The sequence below is a fragment of the Anguilla rostrata genome, chromosome 8, assembly GCF_018555375.3.
Source record: "Anguilla rostrata isolate EN2019 chromosome 8, ASM1855537v3, whole genome shotgun sequence".
NCBI classification, from domain to species: Eukaryota; Metazoa; Chordata; class Actinopteri; order Anguilliformes; family Anguillidae; genus Anguilla; species Anguilla rostrata.
Window position 1 is genome coordinate 50646922 of NC_057940.1, and position 10451 is coordinate 50657372.

At 38.6% G+C, this 10451-nt stretch overlaps 1 long non-coding RNA gene across 1 annotated transcript in view; it reads left to right on the forward strand.

The window, feature by feature from the left end:
- The window catches only part of LOC135261892 (uncharacterized), an 82945-nt gene extending 72892 nt beyond the window's left edge, over positions 1-10053 (forward strand). The window contains exon 4 of the long non-coding RNA XR_010332054.1: positions 9874-10053. This is a non-coding gene — a long non-coding RNA (uncharacterized LOC135261892). The remainder of the gene's footprint in view (positions 1-9873) is intronic.
- Positions 10054-10451: the final 398 nt, after the last annotated feature.

The following is a 10451-nucleotide window of genomic DNA, read 5'->3' on the forward strand; positions in this document are numbered from 1 at the left end:
ATAACTGCAGTCCCGATTCCCTTGTTTAAACATCTGCAGGTTATCACTGTCCTCAAAATAAGAGAATGCGCAAACAGGAGCAGAGAATCAGGTCAGTATATGGGCTACAGTTTCTTTCACATGTTGTCTTATTACAGCCCTTTCCGCCATCTAGAGGAATAACCAAGGTACTGCACTGTCACCACTTACTTTAACTGCAACCCTTCATCCAATGAAAGCTTTGCATTCTAAGAATCGTTCTGATATGTGTCGACCACTGGAGGAGTCCAACACTGAGGCAGGCCCCAGAAAATCCAGAGTTATATCGTGGAATGCACTTCCAAGAATTTCATATACATCCTATACTTCAAGCCTAACCAGTCCAAGAGAGCACACACCCAGTTATACAGGTTTTATGCATTTCCACAGCCTTAACAAGCAAGCATCTGACTGTTCAAGTTATGTACTATTACTCAGAATTTCTCTGGCTTGCACCCACAAGTCCTCACCTGTTGAAACAATAACCAAATTCAGCTCTGCTGAACAGGTTCTGCACACTTGGTAGCGAGTGTTAGCTGGTCTTGACGAGAGATTAGCAAAATACAGACTCCTCACTGAATCTTGTGCTGTGTAATGATCTTAACAGAATTTGCAGCACAGAGGTAGTGGAGTCATTTGGGACAAGTGATCTTTCCACAGTTAGTTTTGATATATTTTGGCCAATTAAGAGGGCCTCCTCTAAATTAAGTTATTAATTTTAGGCATGTCAAACTTAACAAGATGCAAGAATTTAAATAACTTCTTGATTAAAAGACAGTGAATGAAAAGTGGGGCAGGTTCAAAAGCCTTATTCTTGATGCACAAATGAATTCATTCCAAATGTAAAAAAAAGAAGTATGTTTGAAAAAACAGTCTACCTGGTGGATGAATAAAGCTGTAAGGGAGAGGAACAGAACAAAAGCTATCACATTGCTCCCTTTCTTTGAGAGGCAGTAGAGGACTGAACTGCACATGTACAAACCAGAAATGTCTTTGGGAGCGCCATTATACATTAAGTTATTGACCACGTTACATTTATTAAGCGTTGAAACTCTCCCCAATGTCGGCGAAAGGATATAATCTTTTAAAAATTAAAAAAAAAAATATGACTTCTTCATCTATAGGAGCAGTTGCTAGATAGAGGAGCTGAGAGATGATGACTCTGTAGACGATTGGCTATTCGGTATGGGATTCAACAACTTGAAATATTAAAGCTGTGTTTTGAGGTTTTATTTTTTCTAATGAGACGTGTGAATATTTAAAGGTTACATGAGTACTCACTGCGTGGACTAGCTTGCCAGGTCATGCTAAAGTTGATGCATAAACTCTGGGGGTTTTGAAGACCAGGCCTTAGAGCTGGATGTTAGATGCTGTCTAGTTTATAGGTAAACTGAGCACTACAGTAGGTACAATTCAAAGGTAAGAAAATGTCAAGCAGTGTTGTGCTGAATGGCCTGTTCTCATCATTATGTTATGTGATTTATCATGTCTGGCCATTGGACTGAAGACAAACACCTTGCCCTGACTGTAAACATCACATCTCCTGATTATGAATATGAAAGACTATGGAAAGATAGACAGTGCAGTTTACATATGTAAATTGCATTTATTTAGCCACACCCCAGCCTACACTGGGCAATCTAACAGGATATTCTGGTGCCACTTCCGTTTTTTCATTTTTGAAAGTTAGATATTATCTTTTGGATTTTGAACTTCCTCAAATATAATGAAATCGTTAAAAAGTAAAACTAAAATGCATATTAACAGATTGTTTTTACATGTTATTTTCTCTCTTTTAATTATTATTTTCTTTATGCAGGAACTGTGACCAGTCTATCAAGTTGTAAAACAGCAAAAACGTACTGCATGTATGAAAACAATTCTGAGGAGAATTAATAGTGTAAAAGCTCATTTGTGGGTTTCTAAAAATACCTTACAAATGTATACAGAAATGTTTTATCATAATCCAAGTCATTGATTACGCACAAAAAACTGAACATTTGCAATTTATTCAGCCACGGGAAAATGGGAGACAAATTAACTTGTTGCTTATTTGAATGAATCTCAGAATCACTTGACAAAAGCAACAGAGCTGACTGTGGGGTCTGAAAGCTAAAGATTTGTGACAGGATGTTGTTTCTGTACAGATTGGACCATGTAGTCTAATTCCAGCTCCATCTGCTTTATCACTAAGAACTACCTAAGAACAGTAATTACACCCTGATTTTAAACTTTTTACATTGCATTTTTCACATCACACACATATAAAGAATGATAAATTCAGCATTTATTTGCGTATAACTAATTTTCACATAAATGAAACTCAGACTCCTCTAATTCTCATTTTATGAAATACAGATCCTCATAGGTGTCACGAGGTGAAACCCTGTACATATTAATGTCTGAGAGAGGCAATAATTTCTATCCTTGCCAATGAATTATGAAGTTTTTCAATACCTTTATGACTCTGATAGTACCATTTAATATATACTGCAGTAAGTTTCATTTCCAGAAGATACATGTAAGATGGACGTTGACAGTAATACTAAACACTGGAGACACTGCAGAATTGGGACGGGGTTACAGTTTCTATTGGCCACTCAAAGTTTGGAAGAGGAGTGGGATACTCTCTGGTAAATTCCCATCAGGAGAAAAAAAAAAATACAGTCCATGTTGTGATGTATTCCCTTGTCTTTGGCACATACCACAGCGATGTATGTTATCAACAAATGGCACAAAAGCAACACAGCTGATTGTGGGGTCTGAAAGCTAAAAATTTGTGACTGAATGTTGTTTCAATACGGATTGGACCATGTAGTCTAATTCCAGCTCCATCTGCTTTATCACTAAGAACTGCCTAAAAACAGTGATTACACCCTGATTTAAAGATTGTTAACATCACGCACATATAAAGAATTATAAATTTGGCATTTATTTGCATATAACCTATTTTTACAAATATGACACTATAATTCTCATGTTACGAAATACAGATCCTCATAGTTGTCACCATGCAAAACCCCACTCCTTAATTACCTCATCTTCTTTCTTGAGTTATTTTCTAATTCCTCTGGCATGCACAGTCTCTGTTCATCTGAATGACCAAACCTGCAGATTGGCATTATTGAGTCGTATGGTTTTGTGAGGTGTGTGCCACAAAATACGGACTCTCATACTTTTCACCAAACAAAACACCACTCCTTTATTATTTTACGTTCTTTTGTTTGTTAACCGTTATTTTCTAATTCTTTCACCATGTGTTGTCTCTGTGTGTACGTCTGAATTAAACCAGCAGATCTGCATTATTGTGTCAAATTGTCTCATGACGTGTGTCTGATGTAATTAGAGCCAAAACTGGGAGGTACAGTATGTGCAATTTTTTTATAAGATGTTTTCGCAGTATAGTATAAAACAGAACAGCAGCAACTAATTACGCAGTGTTGTTGACCAAACTGAGGAGGTAAAGCATTGAGTTTTCACCTGGGTAGCCTACTGAAGAATCAAATGTCTGATTGGTGAGAAGAAGCTGCAGGTACAGAGCTGAAGGACCAGTGAGTATTCAAATACAACATTATTATTCTCTGAAAGAACACATCTGGTTCTGTGGAACAGTGCAGGTTCACACTGATAGCCAGGCTGTAACATTCTGAGCCTGGAGATGGAAGGTGTGGGATCACTGGCCCCATTACCAGAGGTCCCTCCTGGAGGCAATAGGAGTGTCAGAAATGGCTCATTACTCCCTGATCTCTAATCTAGTGAATTCCATATAGGGTACAGCAGACCTTCTCTTTAGTCATCACTCAGTGTCATCACCTTGGCTACATGTCTGTCGCAAATAGCTAAAAAACCTTTAACATACCATCTAGCTGGTTCTTTATTCATTGGTGTGATAACTAATGATCTATTTGCAAATGTTTTTGACTCTGCCCAGTGAGTTTCCCTTCCTCATTCATTATTCCATTACATTACCTGTATATGTACGCATATAATAAAGATAAAAAGCTTTGTAAACAGTTTGCAAAGCATCATGGTTCACTTCCACCTTTGTAGTGATCATGGCTGTTTACACAATATTACAGTGCATTGTGGAATATTTATAGTGTTCTAAATTGTATGCCAAATTTGATTTGACAATTCTGAAATTAGATTTTGACAGTGCCTTATCTTCACCATTTCTTTTTCCCTGGGTCTCCTGTCCTTCCATTGCCCTGAGCCCATGGACCTCTCCGGCCCTCTCCCTCGCCCCAAGTTTGCAGACTGCTCCAGCCCTGTCCCGCTCCTGGTTCAAGCCCTCACCTTGACGCAACATGGGGCCCCTGATGCATCACCATGCCCAGTTAAACTGCATATTATATATCCCTTCATTTGGACTTTCTTCTTCACCAACTAGTTTAGTACCTCAACTGTAACCTTCTCAGCCCATTTGATCATTTGTAATGATAGATCCCTTATTACATTTCTGGTACTTCCATTTTACCTCTACACCAGGTCGGACAGTGGAGGATGGGCTCTCCCACTATAGCTGGGTTCCTCCCGAGATTTCTTCCCACTGGGGAGTTTTTTCTTGCCATGGTTTGAGTGTTTTTCGTCCCACTGGGGAGTTTTTACCTCACTTGCTTTTTGGGGGTTTAGTCCTGGTGTTTGCCCAATTTTCCTGCTGTTACTCTGTGAAATGTCTTTGTGGCAGATTTCTGTAAAAAGTGCTACACAAATAAAATGGACACGTTTATGGGGTACTCTTTTTGGGACTGGGTGACTTCTGAATCTTGTGGTATGTAATAATCTGACAGAATTTGCAGTATAGAGGTAGTGGAGCCATTTGGGACAAGTGATCTGTTCGCAGATCGTTAAAAAAAAGTTGAAAAAATAGTCTACCTGGTGGGCGAATAAAGCTATAAGGGAGAGGAAAAGAAAAAAGCTATCACATTGCTCCCTTTCTTTGGGAGGCAGTAGAGGACTGAACTGCACATGTACAAACCAGAAATGTCTTTGGGAGCGCCATTGTACATTAAGTTATTGACCGTGTTACATTTATCAAGCGTTGCAGTTATCTCGACTCTCCCCAATGTTAGCGAAAGGACATAACTTTTAAAATCTTTTTTAAAAATATGACTTCTTCATCTTTAGGAGCAGTTGCTCGTTAGAGTAGCTGAGAGATGGTGACTCTGGAGGTGGTTGGCTATTTGATATGAAATTAAATAACTTGAAATATTAAAGCTGTGTTTTGAGGTTTTATTTATTTATTTTTTTCTAATAAGACGTGTTAACATTTAAAGGTGACATGAGTAGTCACTGTGTGGAATAGCTTGCCAGGTCATGCTAAAGTTGATGCAGAAACTCTGGGGGTTTTGAAGATCAGGCCTTAGAGCTGTGCTAGATGCTATCTAGTTTGTAGGTAAACTGAGCACTACAGTAGGTACAATTCAAAGGTAAAAAAATGGCAAGCAATGTTGTGCTGAATGGTCTGTTCTCGTCATTATGTTATGTTATGTGATTTATCATGTCTGGCCATTGGACTGAAGACAAACACCTTGCCCTGACTGTAAACATCACATCTCGTGATGTGATGTTTACAGTCGTGTGAATATGAAAGACTATGGAAAGATAGACAGTGCAGTTTACATAAGTAAATCGCATTTATTTAGCCACACCCCAGCCTACATTGGGAAATTGAACAGGATCATCTGGTTCCAATGTTTTCCACTTTCGTTTTTTCATTTTTGAAAGTTAAATTTTATCTTTTGGATTTTGAACTTCCTCAAAAAAAAAAAAAAAAAAAAATGAAATCATTAAAAAGTAAAACTAAAAGGCATATTAACAGATTGTTTTCAAATGTTATTTTCTCCCTTTTAATTATTATTTTCTTTATGCATGACCTGTGACCAGTCTATCAACAGCAGTAAAACAAAAAAGGTACTACACATATGAAAACAATACTGAGAGAATTCGTTATGCAAAAGGTAATTTGTGGGTTTCCAAAAATACTGTACAAATGTATACAGAGATGTTAAAAAACTCTCCTTGTTTTATCATAATCCAAGTCATTGATTACACATGAAAAAATAAATATTGGTAATTTATTCAGCTACGGGAATATGGGAGACAAATTAATTTGTTGCTTTTTTTAATTAATCTCAGAATCACTTGACAAAAGCAACACAGCTGAATGTGGGGTCTGAAAGCTAAAGATTTGTGACTGGATGTTGTTTCTGTACAGATTGGACCATGTTGTCTAATTCCAGCTCCATCGGCTTTATCACTAAGAACTGCCTAAAAACAGTAATTACACCCTGTTTTTTTAAAACTTTTTACATGTTTTAACATCACACACATAAAGAATGATAAATTTAGCATTTATTTGCATGTAACTCATTTTAACAAAATGAAACTCAGACTTCTCTAATTCTAAATTTATGAAATACACATCCTCACATGGTTTTGTGGGGTGTGTGCCACAAGATCCGGACTGTTATACTTGTCATCAAGCAAAACACTCCGTAGCAAACACGCCTGCCACAGGCCACCGAAGTGGCTTTCCTTGGGGCCCTCCAGCACAGAGACACAGGGAGATGATGTTCCAACAGTCCAGATTTTATTGTACGAGGGTTTGGCAAGATGGTAACGCCAAATGAGCAGATGTAAAAACCCTGTCATGACAGAGAGCTCCCCTGTGTGGGTGGGGATGGCAGATTTAACCTGTGCGCACTGATTACCTCACTACGCACAGGTGCAGCCACTCCTGTTCCTGGGTCCAACTAGCCTGGCCAATTCTCTCATTCTTAACCAATCATCCAATTGGCCAGTTCTAATTAGCTTGACCCAGGGCAGGTGTGGCTGCTTAAACCAGCCATCCCCACACCACACATTCCTATATTGTTATGTTCTTTTATCTGTTTACCTTTTTTTTCTAATTCGTTCACCGTGTGTTGACACAGGGTGTATGTCTGAATTAAACCAGAAGATCTGCATAATTCTGTCAAATAGTTTCATGACGTGTGTCTTATGTACTTAAAGCCAAAACTGGGAGCTACAGTATGTGCAATTTTTTTATAAGACGTTTTTGCAGTACAGTATAAAACAGAACAGCAGCAGTCAATTTTGCAGTGTTGTTGACCAAACTGAGGAGGTGAAGCACTGAGTTTTCACCTGGGTAGCCTACTGAAGAATCTAATATCTGACTGGTGATATGAAGCTGCAGGTACAGAGCTGAAGGACCAGTGAGTATTCAAATACAACCTTATTATTCTCTGAAAGTATCTGGTTCTGTGGTACAGTGCAGATTTGCACCGATATTTTCCCAATGTTTCTTGTTTTTATAATATTTGTAGAAGTCAGACATGGGGGGAAATAATTGTTTGAAATATTTTCATCCAGTGACTTCCCCACAGATAGCAACTGACAATGTTGGTTAGTTTTATGTTAAGTCAGAAATTCCAGTATTTTTCCAGCAGCAGCACATGGCTTTTGCTTGGGTTTTCTGGTTTACAATGCAACTCAATGTTGCATGGGCACACACAGGCACAAACAGGCGAGCACGCACACTGCCGATTGTTGGAACGTTTCTACAGGCTGATTCGCATCTCAGCTGATTCACGATGTTGGTGCCAACATCTCGTACACGAATACCATAAAGTCAGTCATACCATCACTCGTATTTGTTTACCAGTTGCTACAAATGTCTGGGATAACAATCGACACCACAATAGACTCCCATAATGCCCCCTGAAATAACTAACAGCGACTTTTAAGACGTTACATATCACAAGATCACTTAAAAGTGAAAGTAAATAAGCACAAACATTTAGCGCCAGAAATTTGATATGGCGGTCTGCTGCTGGTGCCTCAGTACAGCAGGGGAAATGCTGTATATATGCCAATATTGTGTTAGGTCTTGAGCGTAAATTTAACAGTTTTGTAAAGAGTGCATAACCCTTTGTGAAATTGGCTGCAGACACATATACAGTTCTGCTTGAGGCTGAATTTGAGTGAATTCAACAATATTGAAAGCCACGGTCATTGAATAAATTTTGTGTCAAATCAATGACAAATCATTCACAGTCTGGTCCACATTGACTGTTGTTGTGTGAACTTTGTAAAGAGTTTTGAAGAAGTGAACACAGTATTGAGAAATGCTTGTAACCAATCGCAATAGTATCAATCAATTAATCAATCAATCAATTTTTATTTGTGTAGCGCTTTTAACAAATGAGCTTTGTCACAAAGCAGCTTTACAGAGAACCGGCCCCCAAAGAGTAAGCCTAGGGCAACAGTGGCAAGGGAAAACTCCCTGACTGATAACAGGAAGAAACCTTGAGCAGAATCGGACTCAGAGGGGGAACCCATCGGCCGCGGGCAGGCACCGGTTTGTTATGGAAATGGCTTACATGAAAACAGATAAATTATAATACATAAACAGCCAATCCAGTATTAATTAAGTCCAAGCAAAGGGTGACTCTGGTCACGTATATTGTACATAGTTAATTAACTAGTACATAGTTAATAGTATATACTATAGAGGACGGAATGCAGCACAGTGGGTAAGGAACTGGGCTTGTAACCGAAAGGTCGCAGGTTCGATTCCCGGGTAAGGACACTGCCGTTGTACCCTTGAGCAAGGTACTTAACCTGAATTGCTTCAGTATATATCCAGCTGTATAAATGGATACAATGTAAAGTGCTATGTAAAAAGTTGTGTAAGTCGCTCTGGATAAGAGCGTCTGCTAAATGCCTGTAATGTAATATAGAATATAATTTTGAAACAAATATGTCAACTGCATGGTAATATGCATTCTTCCTGTTTCTATAATGATAAGTTAAAGTAGCTTTTTCTGCCTGGGCTTTTTCTTCCATATTAAAGTTTATTAAATTGAACAAAATAGTTTGGCAGTTTAAAAAAAAAATCTAATTCGTTAATCATTTCTCAGGATACTAAATAGTGTATTCAGTAGACCAATGATATTTGCTTTGATGTCCTATGAAGCTTAGATGATGCTTATATGGTTTTGGGGAGTAACAATAGACAATTACAATATGACTGAAACTCTGCAGTTGGCTTAGTCAACTGCCTGGACTCCTTTTCAGAGCGTTCTGGAGTAAGCAGCACGTCCAGCTTCTGTTCATGTTCATGCTCGTCAAATTGAGGAAGTCACATGCTTATCTCAATCATCTGATACTTGTCTTTCAGGTTCGGAGAACTCTGCTGGCCTCTTCAGGTGTACTCATAATTGTGCAGGTGAGTAAAATTACTCCAACACTGCAACAAGCTAAGTGGCTGTAATGCTGCACAGCATCGAGCTATCATTGAACAATGATTGACATAAACAACATTGTACAGTGTTGTCTGAAGCAAACCAACACAGCTCACACTGCTGTCTACTATTAATGAGTTGGGTAGACATTACATCTTTACAAGCATATTTGATCTATTATTGGTTTGGATTTATGGCACCAAGCACTCAATAAATCAATTGTATTTTGCACAGAACTGTGAATGAACAGCAGACAAAGGGAATATTCTTGATGGGCGATTTATCTGGAATTTCCAGCCTCAGTCTGAGTTTCTTACACAGTCCTAACACAAGATAATGCACCCCTTTGATAACAGATTCTCTCATAGGGCATAATGCAATTCTACAGCCTGTGACATACGGTACACATCTGCATGCACAGCAGTTATGACTGCAGAACTAGAAGCTCTTTTTCTCCTCTGCAAATCTAAATGACTTAAGAATAAAGCTGCAGCCCTGTGTATATAAACAGGGCCGTAGCACTGAGAATACGCTTTTACAGGAGACCAGATGCATTGAAAACCCTGAGGTGCCTTTTAATAACATCCCTCATCTTTTTCTTATACAGGCCTGCTGTTTCACACAGGTACATAAGGCAGCACTCACCTGAGATGAGAGAGTCAGTTCTGAAGCAACAAAACTCTGATCTATTTGACGTCTGAAACAAGAGACCTTCATGAACTGCAGCCATGAACGGAGATGAAGCTCAGATATCTCTTATGTCCTGGAATATACATGCTCTTCGAAATAAAGTGGATCTCGTCACAATAGTAACTACGAACAGACAAGTGGACATTGTCTTTCTTCAAGAGACTCACATCGGACCAGATGACATCAATGTATTCAAAGAGTTATGGAAATGGGAGTCTTTCTACACAGTGTGTGAACCAAACCGTGGAGGAGTTGCCATCCTCATTAAAAAAGACATAGATTTTGAGGTTATTCAGTTTATTAAAGTTGTTGGCCTTTGCGTTGTAGTAAAATGTAAAATACGAGATCAGCCTTACACCCTTGTGAACTTATACATCCATCAAATAAGCGGAGTCATTTTAAACGAACTCATACCATGCCTTCAGAAGTGCACTGAAGGAGTGGTGGTGATTGGAGGAGACTTCAACACTACTCTTAACCCATACTTGGACAGAA